Source organism: Dermacentor albipictus, unplaced genomic scaffold (assembly GCF_038994185.2).
Source record: "Dermacentor albipictus isolate Rhodes 1998 colony unplaced genomic scaffold, USDA_Dalb.pri_finalv2 scaffold_11, whole genome shotgun sequence".
Lineage (NCBI taxonomy): Eukaryota > Metazoa > Arthropoda > Arachnida > Ixodida > Ixodidae > Dermacentor > Dermacentor albipictus.
The window spans coordinates 1,811,515-1,836,720 of NW_027225565.1; the positions used below are offsets into that span (position 1 = coordinate 1,811,515).

At 49.3% G+C, this 25,206-nt stretch overlaps 1 non-coding gene across 1 annotated transcript; it reads left to right on the forward strand.

The window, feature by feature from the left end:
- The first annotated feature begins 13,288 nt into the window (after positions 1–13,288).
- Positions 13,289–13,362, forward strand: TRNAN-GUU (transfer RNA asparagine (anticodon GUU)). The gene has a single exon. It is a non-coding gene; the product is annotated as a tRNA-Asn (tRNA).
- The last annotated feature ends 11,844 nt before the right edge of the window (positions 13,363–25,206 follow it).

Consider the following 25,206-nt stretch of genomic DNA (forward strand, 5'->3'; position numbering starts at 1 on the left):
GTACTGGGGGGGCAGCATAGACGACAGTGCGGCCTCCGTCTCAATTGCTCCGAAAGGTCCTTCAATAAGCGCTTTTGCTACGGGCAGACACACGCTATGAGCTTCCACGGCTTGCTTGATCCATGCGCACTCGCCCGTGAACATATCGGGTTCTACGTAAGAGGGGTGAACTACATCCATTGTAGCTGCGGAATCGCGAAGCACTCGCCACTCTTTCCCGTTCACGAGGAGGTCTCGCATGTAAGGCTCGAGAAGCTTCATGTTCTCGTCAGTGCTGCATAATGACAAAAACACGACTTTTGTTTTTGTATCTGGACACTGCGCCGAAAAGTGACCCGGCTTTTGGCACGTATAACACACGCGCACTTGCCTCGTCTCGAACCGCTTTCTGCGTACAGCTTCGGTTGCCGCCGTCTTCTTACGTTCGGTCGGACTGCTTTCACTGGCATCCGCACTACGTGTGTCCCCCTTTGCTCTCATGGGCGTGAACTTCGGCCTCTCAAACTTGGAGCCAAATTCACCCTTTTGACCGTCCTTAGCTCCGCGAGCCCGACGCGTCAAAAATTCCTCGGCTAGCTCAGCGGCTCTAGCCACCGTACTAACGTCTGTCCTATCCAAGACCCAGTACCGCACCTTCTCAGGTAACCGACCATAAAACTGTTCCAGCCCGAAACACTGCAGAACTTTCTCGTGGTCACCAAACGCTTTCTCTTCTTTGAGCCACTCCTGCATGTTTGACATAAGCCTGTAGGCAAACTCTGTATATGACTCACTTTTACCTTTCTCATTTTCCCGAAACTTCAGATGGAACGCCTCCGCTGACAGCCTGTACTTTTTTAGCAGACTCGATTTCACTTTGTTGAAATCCTCTGCCTCCTCTCTATTCAAGCGAGCGACTACGTCGGCCGCATCGCCGGGTAACAAAGTGAGCAAGCGTTGTGGCCACGTTTCCCGAGAGAACCCCTGCTTCTCGCACGTTCGCTCAAAGTTAACCAGGAATAAACCAAGGTCCTCTCCAAGCTTAAACGGCCGCATTAGGTCAGACATTTTAAACAATACTCGTTCTCCTGCACCGTGTGCCTGACTTCCATTACGAGCGCGTCCCATCTCTAACTCGAGACGCTTCATTTCCAAAGCGTGTTGACGGTCGCGCTCTCTTTCTTTCTCTTGTTGCTCTCGCTCTATCTGTTCTTTACGTTCACGCTCATCTTTTTCTTTTTGTTCTTTTCGTTCACGCTCATCTTTCTCTTTCTGTTCTTTAAGTTCGCGCTCCTGTCTTTTTGCCCTCTCCTCAATGGTCTCAAGGCATTCCGACAGCTCGTCATCCTCAGCTTCTAACTCAAGAATAGCCCTCAGCAGTACTGGTTTTCTGAGTTTGTCTGAGACATCCAGACCCAACTCCCTTGCAAGCTCCAACAATTTCGGTTTGCGCAACGACTTCAAATCCATGGCTGCTCTGAATGCTGCTTTCTCTAATGCCTACTGTTGTCTTGCCGCTAACTAACCCGGCAGCAACGACAACCACAATTACCAGCTCTGTTTCTGACACTAACAAAAGCCTGGCAAAACTCAGAAGAAGAAAGTCCCGCACTCACCAAACCTCGCAGCCAAGAATTCAGCGCAGTCGTTCCGCTGCAGGCAACCAGTCATCACACAGGGCTCGTTGCACTGCTCCCGGATGGTCGTTGTGCTGCTCAGCATACAGTCAACCGCATATCTTCGCTGCTGGCCTCCGTTGTCGCGATCTCACCGCTGGCAACCAGCTATTGGAACCTCAGTGCTGACACCCGTTATTGCAGTCGCACCGCTGGCACGAGTTGTTGCAAATGGGTCGCAAGCCCCAAGGGTAGCGTTGGCCTGGCGGCCTGGGGCACAACTGGAAGCATCCGAAGGTCCTGGCAAAGCATGAGTCTGCTGCTAACAGAACAACTTGTTTATTCTAGCATCGCAAAAGAGTGGCCGGTCAGGTCAACCGAAGTGGAGAGACGGGAGAGCACGCTTCTCGACGGAAGAATTCAGAGCCTCTCTCTTGGCGTCCGGGGGCAGCTGCTTTTATACTCTCGGAGTCGAGGGCAAGGAGGAAGGTCACGGGATGAGGGCACATGACGGCGGGGCACGGACAAGCTGAGAGACATGTTGAGACGAGTGTAGTGACTCATCCACCGGGCCGGCGCCGGTCAGACCTCCTCGCTTCACACTTGGGGAGCTCCTCTCCCCGGCTGCCGCGCTTGGACAAGCGTGGGCACCAACATGCACACACACACACACGCACACACGAATACACGTGGCATCGAAACATGCCAGGATGCGCTTGGCGGGGAGGCGTCATGGCAGCGCTGAACGGGCCAAAATGTCCGCCGCTTTGAATGAAGCCCCGGCGTCCGTTGCATCCGCACCGGCTATACCGCGCGTCGTAGGCGAAACGTAACACCGCCATAGTTGTGACTGGGTGGCTAACTTGCACTGCAGATGGCCGTTCTTAACAGCCAATGTACATGACGTTTTAATGGAAGCCCTACAGTTTAGTGCAAACTATAAATTCATTTATTTGCGCAGATAATCAAGAAGTTTCTCGACCTGCTCAGCATCAGGGAACACAACTACCACCACCGAAACATTCTTATGTTTGCTTCGCGACAGACAACCGAAGCTTTGCGTGTTACGCTAATGTCGGTACGCGACATAATTGATGATTTCCACGAAGCCGGTGTCCCCTACATACTGACAGTGAAGCTGAACCATGATCCCCTAGAGGTAATGCGCAAATGCTTGTTGAAAATGTGGAGAGCTGTTGAACATTTAATGCATGCACAAACCGCAAATGACATGTGTTTTCTCGTGATCACTTTCATTACTGCACGCTATAGGACCATTAAATTAAGAAGTCCATAGGCAATATTACTCACAGAATGCTTTCTTTATTCGTTTCAGAAATATTCCGTCCCGCCGTGATTGCTCAGTGGCTATGGTGTTGGGTTGCTGAGCACGAGGTCGCGGGACCGAATCCCGGCCACTGCGGCCGCATTTCGATTGGGGCTAAATGTGAAAACACCCGTGTACTTAGATTTAGGTGCACGTTAAAGATCCCCAGGTGGTCGAAAATTCCGGAGTCCTCCACTACGGCGTGCCTCATAATCAGAAATTTCTTTTGGCACGTAAAACCCCATATTTTAAGAAATTTTTCGGTGTTGTCCGTTCATTTCATGGCGATGAGGACCACCCATCCGTAGTTCAATTCAGCCAGATTTATAGATTGTTGTCTTCGCTCACACCTGTGAAATATGCAGCGAGAGGAAATTGCTCTGGCGCGCCCGATGGTGTTCTGGTGTCCCTTCACGACAGCTTGGGGCAAAAGGCGGAAGCTGCTGATGAGCTGAAAGGTGCAGTTGAAGCAAAGCAGTACAAAAAGCTCTGTGGGATGAGTCTTTCAGAAGGCCACATGCATGACTTGGGCGACCACGGGTATCAGAAAGCAGGAACACAAGAAATGGCTGTCTACTACCTGGCTGGATATACATTGAAGGATGTTACGAAATCCATGTCTTGCGAACGGCGTGTTGAGTCACTGGAAAGAGCTTGTGTGCCACCAAGTGCGGGTGAGCCACGACCCTCGCATAGCCTTTTCACAGAGCTGAGGTCATTGAAGCCAGGGTGCTTGCGTGAACCGTCTTTCAGAGTGATCACTGTCATCACACACATGGGAGAAATAATTCGTGACACACTCGACAGTAACGCAGTTTACGGTGACTTATTTTGGAGCATCCTGGACGGGCTAAGGAAAGCATCTGTGCCGGCACTAGGATGTGATAATCATTATGAGGAGGTGACTGCTAATGTCATCAAGTTCTATCTTGTCATGCTCATGCCATTCTTTTCAAAAAAATGAACAGTGAGGCATCGCTGACAGAGCAGGTGCAAGCAGCCAGAAAATGAGCAAAATTGCTTTGAGCAAAAGCAGCTCAAAATAACTTTTTTGTGGACAAAGTAAATAAAAAAGTGTCACAGTGTTTTTTTCTTTTGTTCGTTAAAAAGAAAATAAATTAAGCTTTGACTTAAGTATGTTTATAGTATTTAACTTCGTCCTTGTCGCTGCTCACAGATGACTTCCAACGCTTTTGCACGTCCCATAATATCTGCGGACAACTATAAAAAATACATGTGTCAATTAAATTTATTAGGCGAAGAAGCGTTGACGGGGGTGGATAAATTCGCCACAGCGTTGTCTCAAGCCACTGCTGGGCGTGATGCGTTAATGTCCCTACGTCTGCACAGGCGCTCGCCGTCTTTAATTACGAGACATATTAAGAATAAGCAGCCAAAAATAAAGCCCCCTCTGAAGTGAGCAGCGTGGCGCTTTTATAGGGAAAAAGTTGGTTGAAAAGCGGAATCGCAGTGCGCGACCGCTTATTTGCGGTGTAGTTGCAGCCTCTAAAGACTAGCTAAAGATGTCATTAAAGGGTCCTTCGCATAAAATATTGTGCGGACAGCCAAAACACAGTCGTCAACGAGCGAACAGCACAGGCCAGTTGGGGAAAACGACCCACCGCAGAGGTGGCATTGCAGGAGTAGACGACGCGCGCTGCGTGAGAGATGCGTTACTGCAGCGCCTATAGTGCACAGACACCGTGAAGTCGCTGTTACTTACTCGCGGCAGGTTTGTCACAAAACTCAGGTTGCGTATCTAAACTACGTTTACCGACGGATAAGCGCCTACAGGCCCGTTAGTGCAAACGACGCGTCGCAGCAGGAGCAGACGACGCGTGCCGCATGATGAAAGACGCGACTGCAGCGCCGTTAGTTTCAGTGACACCCGTTGTGGCCACGTCGGCCAGTGGGCTCGCTTAGGGAGCTCTGAAACTGAAGCTTGTCTAAGAACGTCGCTCCAGGAGATGTCAAAGGAGGTTCTTAAAGGAGGGAGGTGAAAGTGGAGGAAAGTGCTGGCCTGCGCCCAATACATAGCGAGGGAGAAGAAAGCGAAAATACCGCGCGGGAAAGTGAACATAAGAATTAATTCGCAGCCGGAAAAATAAAGGCCAGGTCGAACGCAAAATGTTAACATGCTCTTTCGCTCCAGTATAGTTCATATTGTCGCTTAAATTTTTGCCTCCATGGCGCAATAGGCTAGCGCGTTCGGCTGTTAGCCGAAAGTTTGGAGGTTCGAGCCATCCCGGGGGCGGCGGCGGCATTTTTATTCTTTTTATTAGCGCTCATTTTTGTCACCCATTTGTCATGTCGACCGCCACGCTGTCACCCTGCAAGCTAATGCTGCTTTTTTTTTCGAAACAAGGGCTCATACACGAGCACATAAAAATTGGATTTCGCCGTTCTTTCTGCGCAGGGGCGAGGAGCAGTGGTCGCGAAAATGAAATGTGGGGACTTTCGATCCTTGAGATTTCTCTTCTCCTGGGTAATAAGGAAAAGAAAGTTGTTAGCTCCGCTCGTGCCTATAGCATAGCTGGCAACGCAATCGACAGAAATCGCGGCCGGCAAGGCGAAGAAGCCGTGTCCAGAGTGAGTTTGTTACTATTTTATTGCGACGGTAGCATATTAAATTTTTATAGTCGCAGGGGGATACGTTTGGAAGTGAGGTGTCTTCTCGGATGACTTTAGTGGCAAAGCATTATGTCGCGCCGATACATCGTTCATTAGTGTCGTTGAGCATACCACAAACTTCAGGGGAATCGCGAGAACGGAAACAGCTTATGAATTCAACTGCCGTGCCGATGCATTAGTTCCTAATATACCTGAGCATACAACACACTTGTAGATTCGTGGGAATGGAACATTTGGTACTCTGTATGTGAAAGTACTACAACTTGCGTCGCCATGCAATCTGAGCCGCAGATCGTACATGCCACCGACATTGGTGGGTTCGTGCTGCTTTGCAAGAGCACGCGTAGCTTGGTCGCACCACCTTGTCAGGTCGCTTAAACCTTGCGCTTCGCGTGGTACTTGTCGAAAAGGACGGCGCGGTTACGTACCAATTAGATGAGGATTTCCGGTGTCGCGACGCGTTCGAAGACTGCGATATGACGAGCGCGTCGAGCTTGGCGGCCATGTTTCGAATTGCTGAGACGCGCTCCGATTGGTTGGCGGTGAGGGAATCCGGCGGCAGCTGCCGCAAAAATCCGTCCGGGTGCGATAGGCGCGGAAGGGGCTATTCCGGCGGATCTCGCCGCCGACGACATGGTTTCCGCCGAACTGGGCGCCGCTCCAGACGCCGAATGGCTCAGTGTGAACGCACCATTATGGCGCGTTCAAACTGAGACATCCTGACAGCCACACTGGCAAAACACTATGCCGTGTGGATGAATACGGAACACATGTATTCTAAAGAAAGATGGTCGTCACGATATTTCATATATCAGTAGACCCTTGTGAATGCATCAGCACGACGCAATGCTTTGCAATTAAAGTCACCAGAGAAAACGCCTCACGTCCAAACGTATTCCCCTACGACTGTCAGAATTTAATATGAAACCACCGCAAAAAAAAAACAAAACAAAAAAAGCAACAAACTCCCATCGGCACGGCCGTCGAATTCATAAACTGTTTCCGCTGCCGCGAATCTCCTAAGTGTGCGATATGCTGACCTTGCCAAACGACACTAATGAACAATGCATCGGCACGGTGTAATTAATGCTTTGCCACTTAAGCATCCGAGAAGATACCTCACTTTCTTCTCCGTAGTGCCCAGACGAACAGAAATCTCAAGGACCGAAAGTCCCCACATTTCTCTCTCCCGGCCATTGCTCCTCGCGCATGCGCAGAAAGAACGGAGAAACCCAGTTATGATGTGCTCGTGCTCATACCCTGCACAAGCTGAATTGTATTCCAAGGCAGATGTCACGCTGCGCGAATTCGCGTTCGGCACGCTTGCTAACGCGATGGGCAAAACCGCGACAACGCCACCTGTCGCCAAGGCTGCAAAGCGGAAGCGGGTTCGGGTAGGCACTGTTCCCGTCGGCGCCTATGCGCGCTGTCATGCTTACGCTCTTGATCGTGATTTAACGCTTCTGTAAGCCGTGAACGCGATGTTTTGAAACGACTGTTGCGTAGTTGGGTACTTTAACACGCACAAAAGCTCACCAGAAACACACTCAGTTTCCGACGTTGCTTCACGAGCAAGAGCGACGGCGGTGGTGGATCGAGCCTGTTCGACGGAGAAGATATGAAATCGCGCTTTGTTTGCTGCAGTTTTAGAGGGATGAATGAGTTTTATTTTTTTGCTTGATGTCGCTGAACCTTTAGTGAACGCTTCCGCGTTTAAACTTGTATTATATTAATAGATTATGGGGTTCTACGTGCCAAAAACACGGTCTGATGATGAGGCACGCCGTAGAGGGGTCCTCCCGATATTTGGACCACCTGGGCTTTTTTAACGTGCACCTAAATCTAGGTACATGGGTGTTTTCGCATTTCGCACCCATCGATATGCGTCCGCCGTGGCCGGGATCAGATCCCGAGAGTTCGTGCTCAGCAGCTCAACACCAAACTACTAAGCAAATACGACCGGGTCGTTAAACTTAGTGGTCTCGTCTACAGCCCGCCGAGGATACAATAAACACTATGTTGTTACTGATGATACGCGATGCCCCCTTTAAAAAAAAAGCATGCAAAAAGTTAAGCCACAGAATTCGGAGCGGAGCTGTGAAGTTCTCATTGTGTTGACACGCTTTGAACAAATGGATCCGTGGGAAAAAGCAGGTGGCCGTGCTTCACAACGGCGTCACGCAATCACCCATGCGGACGTTTGCAAATCTATACGGTCGATAAAACTGCTACCCTTGCATCGTATAGTAAAATAGTAAATTGTTATCGAAGTCCATGCTTCGCCTTTTGAGCGAAACTGCGACTTTTTTTTTTTATCTACCAGCACGCTCTTTCACTCTGATCAATCGCGCACGCACATGAACTACAGAGGGTGCGCGAGGTGCCACTTCTGCAGTCGCGGCACATCTGTCGGCAAATCTCCCGTCACCAGAGGAGCACTAAAACACTTTATGACATTGTACTAGTAAAGGAATCACTTCGAAGCATAATTTTTATTCATTTAACGAGAAGAGGATGGCTATCCGCCACTTTCCCGGCTTACAGGCGGCACAGCTGTTCATACGTACATGGCAGACGTTGCAATGATCACGGCGCCAACGTCAAAAAAAAAAAGAGGGAAAATAGAGATACCATGGCTGAGTGCCCGTCTCTGTAGAAGTACTGAGGCTTGTTGGTACTTTGCTACAATTCACGCAATGGTGCGAAAAAGAAAGGAGAGGATATACCAGGAGAGACGCAATATGTACATTAAAAGCGCCAAATTCCAAGTAAGTTTATTACGAAAACGGCATACGTATACGAAATGTTCAAATCTTGGTTCCATTGTCCCTAAAACGTCTATTTACACATAGCCTACTAAGTATGCAACAATCGTCTTCAAAAAGCAACTTGAAAGTTCAAACATATCCTTTAAGAAGTACAGATTACTTTCCAACCAAGACATTTTCGAAAGCGGACTGACAATCCACTCGATGTGCGATGAAACGTCAGTACGAGACTTCCAGTGAGTCGCGAGACGCGTTTGAGTCGCTGAAATAGTTGCCCTCACTTTCGAGAGTATCGTTGTACTGCGGGTAGGATAGGAGGCCCTTTCACACAGCTTCAGATTTCCTCTCGTCGCACGGCGAGCGAGTTCCGCGATACGCAGAAGGACAGTAGACATTCAAAGCACCCTGGTGATCTTGTTAACGTGCTCTCAAGCACAGCGGCCTATCTTGCTTAATTGAACTCGAAAACTGTTCGCGTTTAAATGCGAATTAAAGGAAAGTAAATAAATAATGGAACGGAGATTTATGCCTTAAATTAGTTATGCAAAGTGTGCATTACCTTGCCGCTTGAGGTTATACAGCGTTGCTAACTTTTCTATAACCAGTGCAACAATAACAGAGAATGCCGTGATCAATTTTAGCAGAGCAGGTGGACCGCCAGCTAAGCGTGGGCTATCCACAAACACACATTGTTTAGCTGAGTGCCAGTGTCTCGTTGAATGGCAGTTTGAGTTTCTTTCAAGTAAAAAGGAAGTTTCGGCGCATTTCGTAGAAAATTGAGGTAATGGAGGGCAATATAAAATTATTTCACTGCAAAGAGCGCGTATCATTACCATAAAATGTAGACAAATAATTCCCATGGAAGCGCACCGCGTGCATTTCAATATGTGGAGCCGATGCCTATATGTATCCACACTAACGCAGCGATTGTGTTGCGACCTGTAGCTCGAAATCGCGGCGAATTGGGGTTCGACGATTCCTTCAACAGCCCCATTCATGCACCTAATATGCAGAAAAAATATCTTACAAGCACAATATACGTTGTAGTGTCGTGCCCTGGTTCCAGTTTACAGGTTATAGTGCCACGCAGAAAGTATTCATACGGTATCGGACGCTGCTGGCATGGAGGAAGTATACAAATTAGTAGGGGGCGTCACGTGACAGTTTTTAAGCCTAGTCATAAAAAGTTTATAGGAATGGAATGATGGGAAACAGGCCCTCACGTGATGGGCAGGTGGCAGATTTAGTCGGGCCTTTTTCGTTGCTTCTATAGACTGCGGAGTTTTTCCGATATGCGCAAATAGTAAGCTTGGCGAACGCGCGCCGAGGTTGAGTACAGGAATTCATGTATATGAAGCAGTCGAGTCTGCATTATGTCAGTCATGTAACGCAGCGAACCAAGCCGTCGGGTAAGCAACCGGCATTGTAACCGTCAACCCGCGACGGCCACCTAAAGGACGACTGGTCGCGTTTCGGGACGGTATCAGAGAAACGAGGAAACCTTTCGCTTTGCAAACGTGGGAAGGCAATCATGCCGCCCTTCCGACGGTGGTTCGTCGCATTTGGGGACATCTTCTGGGAAATAATCTGTCTTTCGCACCTGCAAACATGTTCAGGCGATCAAGGGAGCATGCAGGGGTCGCAGTGACTGCTTTTCCGTGTGAAATATACTTGTCTCATTTTGTGCCCAACGAGCGACTGGCGAGCCGGGGACCCCGACCATACTTGAGGCCGCGCCGGCCCACTGTTTATGGCAGACGGTCCGAGTTGACGCTGTCGTTCCGTTCAATGCCTTTTGCCTCTCAATAGACCGCCGAATACTCAATAGGCACGTCTCAACAGCGTAACGACGTCCCACACAATCTTACAAAAGAGTGCACTTCAATCTCAAGGAAAGACGACGACTTCGGCGTTTAGAGTGAAGGATATGCTATTTATTTATTTCACAACCAAAAGCACGCAGCAGGACATTTTACTAAGCAAACACGCGAAACATAACTATCCCGCGAAAGATATCGCCTCATCATAGGTAGCTGCAAGACAGTGGAACAAATAGTAGCAAAAAAATACGCACCGGAGTTCCAGGTACACAACAGCTGATTTGACGAAACAGTCGACCTCGCTCGGGTCTGCATGCTCTGGACGGTTTTCGCAGTGATGGCGCCGGCTAACTGTGCTGGTAAGCGCGACTGAGGCTTGGAAAATTATCTCGTTATGGATCTGCTTCCGCAGCCTTTCTGCACGAGTCAAGGCAACGGATTTGAAGCGAAGAAGACCGCCCGCGATAGCAGAAACGCACGCGTTTTTCTTCCTACGTGCCTCCATGCCTCTGAAGGCAGGCGCCACTAAGCCACCAATCGTTACCCCGCACTAAACAAACACCAATGGTCCGACAACCATGTTGGCCTGTTCCTAACCAGAAAGCGCCGCGCACAAGGTCCCGGCAATCAGCAGGGACGTCTTCAGAGGAAGTTGGGTTGCCGAGGATAGCCGAATCACGTGACTCTCTATCCTCGTTTTCCTTCCGTTTTCTTTCATTTTTTAGGAATTTTGCTTTATTATTTGGCTGCACAAGAACAATTTTCCAGTGCACTTAAGCACTTCCGGCACACAGCAAGTGCCGTCTGCTTGTGTTACAACGTGCCCCATCTTTGACGAGAGCTCCGCCGTCAGTGTCGGTCTGTCTTTTCGCAAGCGCTATGATCCGACTTTGTTGCGTTGGGGACTGCAAACGTAGTGGATCGCAATATGTCAAGCTGTGACATCGTGTCTCTCTGCAAGATACTAGTCGAGCGGACTGGCTACAGCGCATCGGACTGCCGATATCCGATCGGCGCCAGGATTTGCGCGACTGCGACCGTCACTTTACACCGGAAGATTACCAACGTTATTGCGTATCGTGAGTCCGGTATTAGGGTAAACGCAAGCACAAGGGGACAGGGCCTGGCCATATCCCCTTGCGTGTCGTTTCAGGAGATGAAGAGACGCGCAAATGTGAATTGTCTGCATGTTGCAGCCACTTGGTGGCATAGAGCTCAACCACACACTGTAGCAGTAACATAATGTATTCTTCTTTGCTGCTGGGGTAAATTTTTCGCAGGAGCGTAATAGTTAACGCATTGTTGTTGTAAATGTTTAAAATGTTTTACACTTGGTTAGAGCAATATTAGCGCTTTCTTTGGCTCGTTAAGCTCTGCGCCAACGGGTGACTGGTCCGTGGAGACCGATCAGGAAGTTCACGTAGGTCTACGCTAATGTTCCTTCATCAGCTTGAGTTTATTCCTCCACCGTTCCGTCGAAACGCTCAGTTAGCGTGTGGTTATCAGGATACCAGACACGTTCGGCGCTGCGACAGAATGCAGGCAACGCACGCTGCTTCGAAAGCTCTCGCTTGGGGTCGACGGCCAAGCGGCTACCGGAGAGGTTTCGTGCGGGCGGGCTCCAAAACAACAGGAAGTGGACGATGTGACGTCGCATCGTGACGCAGAACCAGTGGAGGCGGAGCTTAGCCGCGATCGCTTGGTGAACGAGTTGATGGGCAAAAGCATGGCTAGGGAGGATAGTAACTTGTAATCGCTTGTAGCTGCATTAATGCGTAACGCCTCACTTAAATTGTGGTGCGAATGTTCTACTTAAGCTGTACCCTACGTGTCCACAAAATTTGTCCGAACCGTTTCAGGGACCCTTTAATAACTGAGAGCAGTTTTGAATTTTTCTCTAGATACCTGCGCTGATGAGCAGGCAGTTCGGTGACTTGTTTATCACAACGAACGTTTCAGCGCCTCGCGCTTTTCTCCGATAATGTACTACATAGCGCACGGTCACATGATCACAACTGCGGGCCTGTAATTCGTAGTCTTTCGAATAAATCCCAACCGTGACTCTTGTCGTTCTTTTTTTTCTAGAGTGGGTGTTTCTGATTTTACCGAAGTAATTTGAATCGCCACCCATACCTAGCAATAATACATGCTATTTGAATATGAAAAAAACGACTTTTTTTAAAGGCAAATACGTAATTTCGGTGATGCCGGCCATTCTGATTATCATATAAAAATATGTGACCTATTAGTAACTTACAACTAACGACTTCTTTATTTCTGTAGTTTCCAACGCAAATACTTTTTGAACGGGAGTGTTCACTACGTCCCTTAGTTAATTTTCTTAGCCTGGTCGTCAGCAACGCATCCTAATTGCGTTTTGTGAGCAACTTCTACAGGCATGCGGCGCTCTCAAAGAAAACACTTTAATAGTTTACTCCGGCGCTTTTTCCGGATGACATTTCGCACAACATCTCCTGCAAAATAACTTTTCCTCAGCGAATGTTTTTATAAAGCTTCAGATCCACCACTCTGTCTCCCGAAAAAGTTTAAAGAATGTAATGTTTCGTTCGAATGAGCTGTTCCATTTGTAAGTGTATCTCTAATTGTGTGACCTCAACCAACTGTCTGCTGTAGCGTGCACGCGCGACGTTTCCTTCGGTGGCGATAGGAAGCAGATACTGCGGCGCCTCATTCCCGGGCATGTTTTTTCGTGGCGCTTTTTTCATTTCCCTCAATCGCATTTCGTCCTCCTGCGGTCTTGGTGGCAACGGCAGCGAGGTGACGTGGGAACATGGAATAATAAAACTGTTAAAGCCATTGACAAATGCCGTTGGAAAAACAAGCGAATCGTTACTTGCCATTCCATGTATGCAGGCAGTAGCTCTAGCTGTCGTCAAGGTATACATCCTACGGATCCAGATACGGGAGGGCTCGGTTCTTCTCCCCCTTGACGTGCTTGCCCCCTGGATGTTCCTCTAGGTGTGCCCCTGCGCCCATTGCATATCGAGGGTGGAGAGAGTGGATATGTCACGTTTCAATGGGAACAAAAGAACGAAGGCGCAGCTGGAAAAACAAAGCGCACCTCGCTCGCTAAATGTCAGTCTGGCGCTTTGCTCGACAATCATTTATTTCCTAGCGTAGGTGTCTGCCTTCGTGGCGCAATCGGCTAGCGCGTTCGGCTGTTAGCCGAAAGGATGGAGGTTCGAACCCTCCCGGAGGCGGCAGCATTCTTTTGTTGCAATGTCAATATTTTTTTTATTTTTTTTTACGAGTACTCTTGATGCAGAGGGTCGCCCTGCTAACAAAAGATAGTCGCCTTGCGAGCTGAACTCGCGATCTCTTTTTCTCGGAACGGCGGCTCAAAGCTCGCCCAAGCTGAGTTGTACAACCATGCAGATTGTCATTCATCGCGAGATCGCGTTCTGCTCGCTTGCTGTATTTCGACAAACAACGACAGCGACGACAATTTGTTCCCGTGAGACACGCATCGTGATTATATATATATATATATATATATATATATATATATATATATATATATATATATATATATATATATATATATGTACACGCAGGGTCGCTGACGGCACAGCGATGACCAAAATGTTCAGACAGCGTGCTGTATATTGTCCACGAATACGCGCTGTTGGATATGTGCATACTGCCGTATACACAATGAAGCACCTATTCCTGCTATAGAGTGAAATCCGTGAACTAGTGAATGAAAGCAGAATGGCTTCAATAGGTTCTGGAAGGCTAAACAGAGAAACTAGAAAAAAAACGTGAATGACAGCAAGAAAGAAAACTACGAAAACAGCGATGCGATTGTTCACCGTGAGCGCTAGCTTAGCATGGACTGAAATTCAGAAAACGTGTGCCGCTCAGTTATATTTTCACACGCTCTAATATACAGCAAGAATATTCCTCTGGTTCAATAGAAACATTCTAAGAATGCCTGCGTTTGTTCTATGTCGCGTCACTTGTATCGCCTTTCTATGGCTTGGATACAATCCCGTAATCGGTTCGTAGCCTACTCAGCGAGCCTACTCTGTGGTAACGCGGGGCACAGAAGGTAGGATGGCGCCAAAAGGCAATGTGGGGTCGCGATCATACAGACAATAATAAGGGTGAATCTCCTGCGGTGTCATGTCGAGACGAGTCATACGCGATGTCACGTAGGCCAGCGTGGCGTCCCCGTCGCGGTGATCGTTAGAAACGTACTTTGACAGCATCTCTGTGAGTGCTCTGTTGAGACGTTCCGTAAGACCGTTCGTTTGTGGGAGGTAGGCGGTGGACAGCTTGTGTTCAGTGGCACAAGAGCGGAGGAGGTCGTCCACAACTCGAGCCAAGAACGACCGGCCGCGGTCTGCAAGTAACTGTCGAGGAGCTGTGTGTTTTGAGAATGACCTTCGTGAAGGAGAAAATCGGCGACGTCTGTTGCGCAACTGGTCGGCAACGGCTTTGTTATCGCGTAGCGTGTCGCGCCATCAGTAGCGACGGCTATCCACTTATTTCCCCTAGTTGTCGTCAGAAAAGGGCCAGGCCGGTCAAGCGCTACACGAAAGAATGGTTCAGAGGGAAATTCAATGGGATCGCGTCACCCGACAGGTGGCAGCGGAGTTTTCTTCCGGCGCAGACACAGTTAGCAAGTTGTGGCATAACGACTCACAGAGCTGTGAGCAATAGTTGTGTCTTACCAGTACTCACCTACGGAACAGAAACCTGGAGGCTTACGAAAAGGGTTCTACTCAAATTGAGGACGACGCAATGAGCTATGGAAAGAAGAATGATCGGTGTAACGTTAAGGGAAAAGAGCAGATTGGGTGAGGGAACAAACGCGAGGTAATGACATCTTAGCTGAAATCAAGAAAAAGAAATTGGCATGTGCAGGACATGTAATGAGGAGGGAAGATAACCGATGGTCATTAAGGGTTACGGACTGGATTCCAAGGGAAGGAAGCGTAGCAGGGGGCGGCAGATAGGTGGGCGGAGGTGGGCGGGACGACATGGCCACAATTAGTACATGACCGGGGTTGTTGGAGAAGTATGGGAGAAGCCTTTGCCCTGCAGTGGGCGTAACCAGGCTGATGATGATGATGATGATGATGATGATGATGACTCACAGAGCGGTAGAGACCCAGCCAGAAAAACCGGCGTCGTACGTGGTAGTATGTACGCAAAACTCCAAGGTGTCCCGCCGTCGGTGCATCGTGAAGTTGTTCAAGAACGATGGCTCGCAGATGTCGAGGAAGCGCAAGCAGCAAATCAGGGCTGTCAGGGTTGATATTGCTGAGGAAGAGGATTGCGTCATGCAGCACGAACATGCGGCATCTGCCGTCGGTGCTGCCAGATTGCACTCCGGCGATGATTCACTGTAAGGATGCGTCGCGTTGTTGTTCAGCGCGCATGTCGGTCAGGTCAGTCAAAGCCATCACGCAAGTCACCTGATCATGCACAACAGGATCGGGAGGATCCACGGGGTGACGCGAAAGGCAGTCAGCGTCCTGGTTTATATAGTTGATAACAAATGAAAATTCCTGGAGCCGCAACGCCCAGTGTCCAAGCCGTCCTGTGGGGTCCCAGAGAGAAGACAGCCAGCAGAGGGCGTAAGGTCTGTTACGACCCGAAAACGTGCGGCCGTACAAATATGGCCGGAACTTTGCGACAGCCCAAACTCAAGCCAAGCACTCCCGCTCGGTGATGGAGTAATTTCTCTCGGCAGGTGACAACAGGCGGCTGGCGTAAGTTATCACGCACTCGATACCATTCTGCTGTTGCGCCAGAACAGCGCCTATGCCGTGGACGCTTGCGTCAGTGTGGACTTCGGTCGGTGCAGATTCATCAAAGTGGGCAAATATGGGAGGGGTGTTCAAAAACCCGATGAGAGCGGCAAACGCGTGAGCTTGCTCAGGGCACCTGAGAACAGCGTGTTCTTCTTTAGAATATCTGTCAAAGGTCGAGCAACGTCGACGAAGTTTTTGACGAAACGGCGAAAGTAAGCTCACAGGACGGCAAAGCAGCACACGTCGGAAGCAGAACCTGGTACAGGGAACTGCGTACGGCGCGAACTTTTTCCGGATATGGTTGGACACCGGATGCGTCAACGAGGTGTCCCAACACGGTAATCTTACGGCGCCCAAATTGACACTTCGTGGAGTTCAGTTGGAGGCCGGCTTTTCGGAATACCGCAAGAATGGCAGTGAGTCTGGTGAGGTGGCTGCCGAATGAGGGAGAAAAAAACGATAACGTCGTCAAGGTAACAGATATAGGTGGTCCATTTGTAGCCTCGCAGAAAAAAGTTCATCATACGTTCAAATGTCGCAGGAGCATTGCATAGGCCAAAGGGCATGACTTTGGACTGATATAAGCCATCCGGCGTGATGAAGGCCGTCTTCGCGCGGTCCATTTCATCAACTGAAATCTGCCAGTAGCCGGATCGAAGATCGATGGACGAGAATTATTTAGCTCCATGCCAGCAGTCTAAGGCGTCATCGATGCGTGATAGTGGGTAGACGTCTTTTCGTGTGGTCTTGTTTAAGTGGAGATATTCGACGCAAAAACGCCAGGTATTTACCACCTCTTTTTTTCACAAAGGCCAAAGGCGGAGCCCAAGGGCTAGCTGAAGGCTCTATGACCACTTTGGGGAGCATTTTGTCCGTTTTTAATTGGATGACTCGATGTTCAGCATGCGATACCGATACCGGATAGGGAGGCCGACGAATAGGATTCGTGTCTCCAGTGTTTTTACGGTGGTGCACAACAGATGTTTGGCCTAAAGGCCTGTTGCCGAAATCAAAGATTATTCAAGCAGGTGACGCATTTCCGTGGCCTATGCAGAAGTGAGGTCAGTTGAAATCATTTTCACGAAGTCATCTGTTGAAGAACCAGAGCTGTGAGCTGCGATGGGCGCTAATAAGCCACTCTCAGCATTCAGACTCTCAATGTAACATTCGGAACCACTAGAAACGCTGGCCAAGGACTTGCCGGCCAGAATCACTTGAGGCCACAAGCTGAAATTCAGGAGCGGTAGAACGACGTCGTTGTTTGTAACCGTGACCAAAGTATGCGGAACACCAACGCTCCGGTTCAAAAGCACGTCGATGATGGGGCGAAGCACATATTCACCGTCAGGAACATGTGGCTGGGTGGTCAAAGTAACGTAAGTAGCTGCCTCGGGTGACAGACGCACATCTTGAAGCGAGCACAAGTGTAGTGGGGCGGTGCTCGGAGCATCGGCGAGTTGAGGCAGTTCCAACTGAAGAACGCCGGTCGCGCAGTCGATGAGAGCAGAATGAGTGGATAAAAAGTCGAATCCAAAGATAACGTCGTGAGGGAAGTTGTCGATCACAGCAAAGAGAACAGAAGTTGGGTGGCCAGCTATAATTAAACGCGCAATACACAATCCAAGAACAACCAGCACGCCGCCGTCGGCCACACGAAGCACTCGGGCAGCAGCTCCGGTGAGGACCTTGTATAGGCGTCTACGTAGGCTGGTACTCATCAAAGATACGTGGGCTCTAGTGTCGACGATTGCTTGGACAGGTACGCAGTCTATTTTACCGTCTATTACACTTCTCATTATGGGCACAGACAGATGTATGTTGCTGTAGTAGCGAATGCAGCGCCACCTCCGAGGGCTGCGTTTCTTAGTCTTCCGAAAGGATGCGGCCAAACGCCACAGAGGACGAAAAGCGACGTGGCTGCGGCGAACGGGAAGATGGGCGACATGTATGCGGTGAGCTAGACTGGTGTCCGCGCGGTGATGGTGAGCGACTGTACCACGTGTTCCTAGCAGAGTTGTCTGCGCTATTAGACTCGGTGGTTGGCGAAACATTGCGGGCATTTTCATCATAACGGCTCAAGTTGGTCGGCGTGGAAGGTATTGAAAGCCTCGGAATGCGACAGTATCGGACGACATGACCAATGCGGCGACAGATGAAACATACAGACTGGTCGTCCGCAGTTCTCCACTAAGTCGGCTTGCGATAACGCAGGGAGAAGCGGTGGGGTGGAGGGAAAATAGTAGAAGGGCGTTCGTTAGCTCTGGGATTGGTGACAGCACAGACAGAATGTAATCCAATGTCTTCAATTTCCCGGCGAACGATGGCTTGTACGAAGGGAAACGAAAAAGTGGTAGCATCAGGGCTACGCGAACAGAAAGCTGCGGGTGCCGTCGCATCCAGTTCACGTCGAACGATTCACACCACGTCCTCTGATGGCGATGCATGCTGCTGTGCCGGTTTAGCTTCCCACATCCACGTTGCAGCAGCATTGGGAAATATGGCAACTGGTTGCAAGACGCATCGGCTTTTCTGCCTGCTCGAATTGTCGGCACGCTTTAATGATGGCATCAACTGTAGAACAGCTTTTGCACATGGGCAGATTAAAGGCGTCGTCAGCAATTCTCCTAAGCACGTGCCCGACCTTTTCAGCTTCTGTCATGTCGCAATCGGCTTTATGACAAAGTGCCAGCACGTCCTGGATGTTCGATACATAGGACTCCGTGGGGGATTGGGCATGGGAGGCCAGTTCCTGCTTTGCGACAATCTTACGGCCACCTGGTTTGCAAAACAACTCTGTCAACTGCTCTTTGCATCGGTCCCAGCTGGTGAGCTCCCCTTCGTGGTTTTCGTACCACACCATTGCCGAGCCTCGTAGGTAGAACAATAGGTTGGCTAGCATAAGCGTAGGGTCCCATCTGCTGATTCCACTCACGCGTTCGTACATAGCTACCGACTCCTGAACGTCGGCGCCATCGGCCCCACAGAAAATTCCAGGATCCTTGGGTTGCTACACCACAACCGGAGGCGACAGCGCCGTAGGTGGCGACGGTGACGTTGGAGGCGGCAACGACGTTCATCCCGCATGCTCACCGTTATTCATTGTGCGGACGGTGATGCCTCGTCCACTGCGGAGCTCCGTTTCCAGCCGCGGTACAACGCACCTCCACCGATATGTTACGGTGATGTTACGAGTATATGAAGACTGTATTTACAATATATATATACAGGATGAGTCAGCGTAGACAAGATGGATCACCGCCCACAACCTGCAGCAGCCAGCAGCTCACGGTCTTATTCCTCTCTTCGTTCATCCTTCCGTAACAATATATTTTCATGCGTCATCATAAAGGGTTAGTACCAAAACTAATACAGTGAAATCTTTATTTATTTATTTATTTATTTATTTATTTATTTATTTATTTATTTATTTATTTATTTATCTCGTATGCTAGCCAGAAAGCGTCCAAAACTCTGCCAAGTGAAAATCCACTCGGCAAGAGTGGATTTCCGAAAGGCGCCGCGCGGGGGTCGGAACAAGACAAGAAAAACGTATGCTCTCTGGAAGGCTCCGACAGTCTGCGGGTGTCGAGAAAAAAAAATTGAAGGGGCTCAATGTGTCGTCGCAAATAAAAGTCAACGTGGAAAAATAAATAAGCACGTAATCACCTTTCCTGGCTTCATTGTTCGACGTGGATACCTTGACGCAGGTGAAAAAAAACTGTTGATATTAATTTACGTGACATGACGGCAAAAATTAACCACCACAACGCTTCGTCTCATCGTACTTCGCAGCGTGCTTTGTCAACTTGTCTGATAGTGTGTTGACTTGGGTTGTCTCGTTGTATGGTCCGATGTACGAATTTGGAAAATTCAAAGCACCCATGGCATCAAGGGTTTATAACAACATTAAACACACAAATTTCCGGCACTGAAAATCTAGAGCATGATTTTGGAAAAGTCAATCCACCTTTCGCATCAAAAGTTTATTAGAAATTTATACCTATAAAGTTTCAGAGTTGAAATCCATGCGCTCCGTAAGTTCCTCGGCCTCCGCGAAATGCCGCGACGAGCCTGCTCGTCATCAAAACGCCCTTGAAACTGTGCTCGGATGGGGCTCCTTGCGTTATGTGATCCCCGGTGCATGGGCGCTGCCCCGAAATACAACTGGAGTTGGCAATGTTCGCGTTGAAATGTCTTTTCGAACGCAAAAAGGACATTCTAGACAAAATCCAGAATGATTTCCGGCGCTGGGGGTTGTTTTGGTCGGCGGTGCACGACAGCACGAAAGAATTTCGGGAGGGGCCGAAGCTACATGAGCTCCCCCTGGCTACGCCCCTGGTACCGATACGATGGAGCGCCACCGCATTCGTCTTCTTCTGCTGTGCGTTTCTTTGATCTGACCATTCTTTCCTAGTGAATCGGGCGCGGCGGGCACATTCCGTGGCCACCGAGGGCCACAGATTTTGCACCATTGGACCTTTTGCCTTGGGGACATGTAACAGGGGAAGTGCACCAAACAGCCTCAACAAGCCTCCAGGATCTCAAGGACAGAATCGCCACAGCGCTGGCCAACGTCGCCGAGGACATGATTGTGAGTTCGGTACGCTGAGTGAAAGATCGCGCGGTTATGTATTGGTTGCAAGGCCAACATTTTGGCCATTTGGTGTAAGCTATTCAGCGTTACTCAAGAGAGATAGAGAGAGTGAACTTTAATGAGCACCAGCAGTTCAGTCGGCTGGGCCTAGGCCTCCCAAGTGGGCACGTCGAGGTCCTGCCTCTTCACCGATTCATAGGCCTCCTGGGTCGCCCAGAATTGGTCGTCGAGATGGGAGCTGCGCAGGGCGGCGTCCCATCTCGACGAGAGGGTCACGGGATTAAGGTCTGCCTGCTAGTAACAGCGCAAAATATAGACAAGGGACGAGACAGGAAGACACCACAAGCGCTGTGGTGTCTTCCTGTCTCGTCCCTTGTCTATATTTTGCGCTGTTACTAGCAGGATGGAAAACCAACAAGCCCAAGCTGCTATTCTAGCGAAATTAAGGTCTGGGTATTGATGTTTGCACTCCCATAGCATGTGAGGGAGTGTTGCTCATTCAGGTTTACACACTTGCACGTCTGACTCGGGTAGATATCGGGCAATACGGTGTGATAGCGTGTGAGGGAGGGGGTATGTATTCGTCTGTAACCGGCGAAGGGTGGTTGCCTGTGCTCTCTTTAACTTGTGGTGAGGGGTGGGGAAGGTTCTTCTTGAGAGGTAAAATGACTTCACAAGGTCGTTGTATCTTGTAAGGCGGTCGCATTCCGCGGGTGCACCTTCACTGTCTCCGGCACGGTTGACTAGTCCTCGTGCTACGGCGTGTGTAACCTGGTTGAGGTTGGTGAGGTGCGCGTGGACAACGCCGGCGCGTGCTGGGATCCAGACAAGGGTGATTTTATTTGCAGACGAATGCGGGGCTTGTAAGATATGGAGTGATTGCTCAGAAATACGACCCTTGATGTAGTTGTTGATTTCTGCGCGAGAATTGCCCAGTATGGTGTGACAGGCTGGATCAAGAGTGGCCAGGGCGATGGCCACATCCTCGGCCGTCTCGGCATTTTGGGTTAGCGATGCTGGCAGCATGTCGGAGCAAGCCGCCTGCTGTGGTAACTACCGCAAAGCGCAGTAGATCGTGATACTCAGCTGCGTCGACGAAGGTGACGCCCGCGGTGTTGGCATAAGCTTTGATGAGGTAGTTAGCTCCTGCCTTCCTGCGTTCTTTGTTGTGGTCTGGTTGCATGTTTTTCGGAATAGGGTTGGCGTGTGTCCATTGCTGAATGTCGCGTGCTATTGGGTGTTTGTCTCCATGTCTTACGGTGGTAGGTGATATCAAGCTTGGTTAGAATCCAGCGGCCCATTTCCTTGAGGAGTAAGCCGCTCTTGTTACGATCGGCGTTGGGCTTCGATTAACTCGTCTAGCGTGTTGTGGATACCTAATTGTACTACAAGTTCCGTGCTAATGGGGTTGGGTAGTCCTAAGGCCTGCTTATAGGCTCCTCTGATGATGATGTCCTGTTTAGACTTTTCAGCTTTGTACCAGTTGAGAAAGGGCGCAACGTAAGTAATGTGACAGATGATAAAAGATTGGACAAGGCGGATGAGGCTTTCTTCCTTCATACCTCCTCGTCGGTTGGTAACTCGTTTCAGCGGTCTGAATGTGTTAGAGGTCTGTCGACGGATCTTGGAGATAGCCGTGGAGTTAGCTCCGTTGGCTTCTATGGTCATACCAAGAACGCGGATGCCAGGGACCACGGGTATGGGTCTGCCATCACTCAGGTTCAGCTCTATTTCCTCGTATTGGTGTTTATTCGTGGAGCCCCGTGGGGAGCCTCCATGGAGTTTGGGGCGGTATAGGAGAAGCTCCGACTTTTCAGGGGAACAGCGCAGTCCCGTGCCTTCAAGATCATTTTCTACAACGTCAATGGCGTCTCGAGAAATAAAGGAATTTCATGACTGCGACCACAGTGTAGCTTTGGCTGCAATTTGAAATCAGTACCTAAATACCGGAGTGCAAAAGCAAGGAAATCTTTTGAAAAGCAACCGCGGTGTAACACAAAGCAAACCGCTTCGCATCGGGCAATGCATTCGCGCAGTCACAGCTCAAGGCCGCACACGGCGCTCGTGATGACAAGCCACATTTGGGCGTGTAAGGAGCTTCCAGCGGATGATGAACACGACGCCGCTTTCTTCTGTTCGGGCAGTAGAAAAAAGAGCGGGATGGCGTGTGACGCGCACCGCTCCGAGTGACATGAGCACTTGGGCGTGGCCTTGCCGCGCCCAGCTGCCGAAGGACCCCGCTGGTTTGTCTGGAGAGCTCAGGTTCCCAGCGCTGTCACTCAGCGCGTAATTACAATTTCACATATCTAACAGTGGATACCGGATGAACTCATGATCCACTAAAATTTCCTCTTCACAATAAACGACCTAACTATAATAATTTAAATCTTAATGAACAAATGCTGGTGAATTTTTCCCCTAAATTGCACTTGCAACCTATCTGATAGCGCCCGCCATGGCCCCTGATCACTTCGCGCAACAACAATTTTACCTCCGAAAATCTATTATTTAAAATTACTTAAAGCCTTCCTTGAGACATCCTGTATACCTGCTTTAGGTACTAACGCTTGTCCAAAACGTGACAAGCAATTGCCAAGAGTGGGCAACACGGGAGTGTGTTGTTTGACCTGGCAGATCGCGCATGATATAACGCCGAGGAGCCCAACGACCACTACCTCGTAACTCGAAATTTCGGTCTTCTGAAGGACAGAAAACAGTCTTTGCAACCACGCATTTGTCTTGAAGGCGAGTAGAAGACATTCTCCGAGCGTCTAGCATGGTCTGACCGATAGCCTGTGTTGTGGCCAGCTCCTTGTACGTTGCCTACAATTGCATCGGCTGCGGCCAAATTGTTTTGGAAACGCGCAGTCGCCCACGTATTTGTGCTCTTAAAGTGCACGAAATAATGCCCGAGAATGGAGGCATGCTTGGAAATCAGACGTTGCCTTCATAGTTGCTAGTATTGCCTGCGATGAGTCATGACTCGGGTATTTTCTACGCCATGTGTGTAAAAGCCAATTTCCCTTGTTTGTAATGCCACCCATTCACCATTTTCGCACGTTTCGCCTCTACACGAAGTTTTCCTGTGAGGTGTTAAAAACAAAATGACACACGATTGCAATTAAATTTTTTTTTGTTCAGCTCATGCGGTCCGTTGCAGCTTCGTAAGGGAACTACTGCTGCACACCTGGTGGCACAACGTTGGATGAACGCACAAGAAGCCCGGAACGAGCATTCATAAAGAGCGAAACAATGTTTTCCTCATTTCACAAGGCGTGTTTCATCTATTGTATAAAATTGCACGTTGCACAGATTCGATGGACGCATGTAAAGATCGTTAGCAATGATTTTTACTAAAAAATAAAACGATTCCGCACCAAGTCCCGCGCGATTGAGCGTTGTGGAAGCGAAAGCGAATACCGCGTCCATCAGCGCAGCCGGCGTAACGCGTGCAAGCTGGCGTTTAAAACACGCCAAGCCCAAAACCGAAACTGGATATTTGGTTCAGGTACTAATGCTGGCGGCTTGGTGCGTGACAGTCAACTCAGCCGCTGGGCACCATTGGAGTGCCCGCACTTGTTGAATGTCTTTCCCGATGGTCTATCTTCGACAACGGCTGCGACGGCCATCTTCAAGCGGGAACTGTTTGACAACCCGTTTGACTTTGTGCGTTCTGTGTGTGACACACTGCGACACATCAAGGACTTGGACTTCGTCACGGGCCCCTTGTACGCGACCTTGGCTTTGGCCTTTCCATACGTTGAAGAACGTGTAAATGATCGCTCGCCCTAGCCAATGTGTCTTTGTAGTCTGTGAACAAAGGGTAAAAAATATCCGCCCAAGCCTACCCACCTCCCTGAGACAACCTGTTTTCCCCGGCATATCCTTCATTCAAGCGTGAAGACTGCTCCACAACACTGGCCAGCACGGTGTGAAACCACAAAGCGGTCTTTGTGCGAGCCTGCAATCCTCCTCCTCCTGTGTCCACCGAGTAACCCTCTATGCAATGTGCAACCCAGTGTGCGTGAATATGCGCATCGTCTGTGCAATAAATCAACAGTTTAAGAAAGACATTGCGACTGCAAATGATTTAATTAGAACCAGCCGAACAACGACCTAGCAATGCCTAACTTGGAGCAAGAAAATACCTAATTGGATCCAAGGGAATGTGCTTTCGGACGAAATTTCGCGGTTGGTGAAGCCTAACCGTCTGTATATATTTTTTCTTTAATTTTCAAGATTGAATCAATTTATGGTGCTTCACCTTCTCAGTCAGCACACAGGCTACGTGGGACGGCGTAATGGGGCCTTCCTCGGGATCAATCTCGATCACTTAATGCTCTAGATCTTGTATACCTAAGTCTAAATACATTAGCTTTTTTTTACATCTCTCCCAAATCAAAATGAGGACGGTGTGAATTAAACCCACTACCTCGAAACCACCAAAATGATATGGCCGCCAAAAATGAAGAGCAATATATGAACGCGCGCGACACGAAAGCCGGCGAAGTGCAGATACAGGACTGACACTGGAGTGCCTGCGTCTCTGCGGTGTTAAGTGTGGCATTGTGAGCTTCGCAAAACATCGAGGTCATTACTATAGCTTCGCAGACACATAAACGCACACAAAGCCTCCTGATTTTTGCATATGAGCATAATGAGAAAAAAAAAGGAAATATACTTCTACG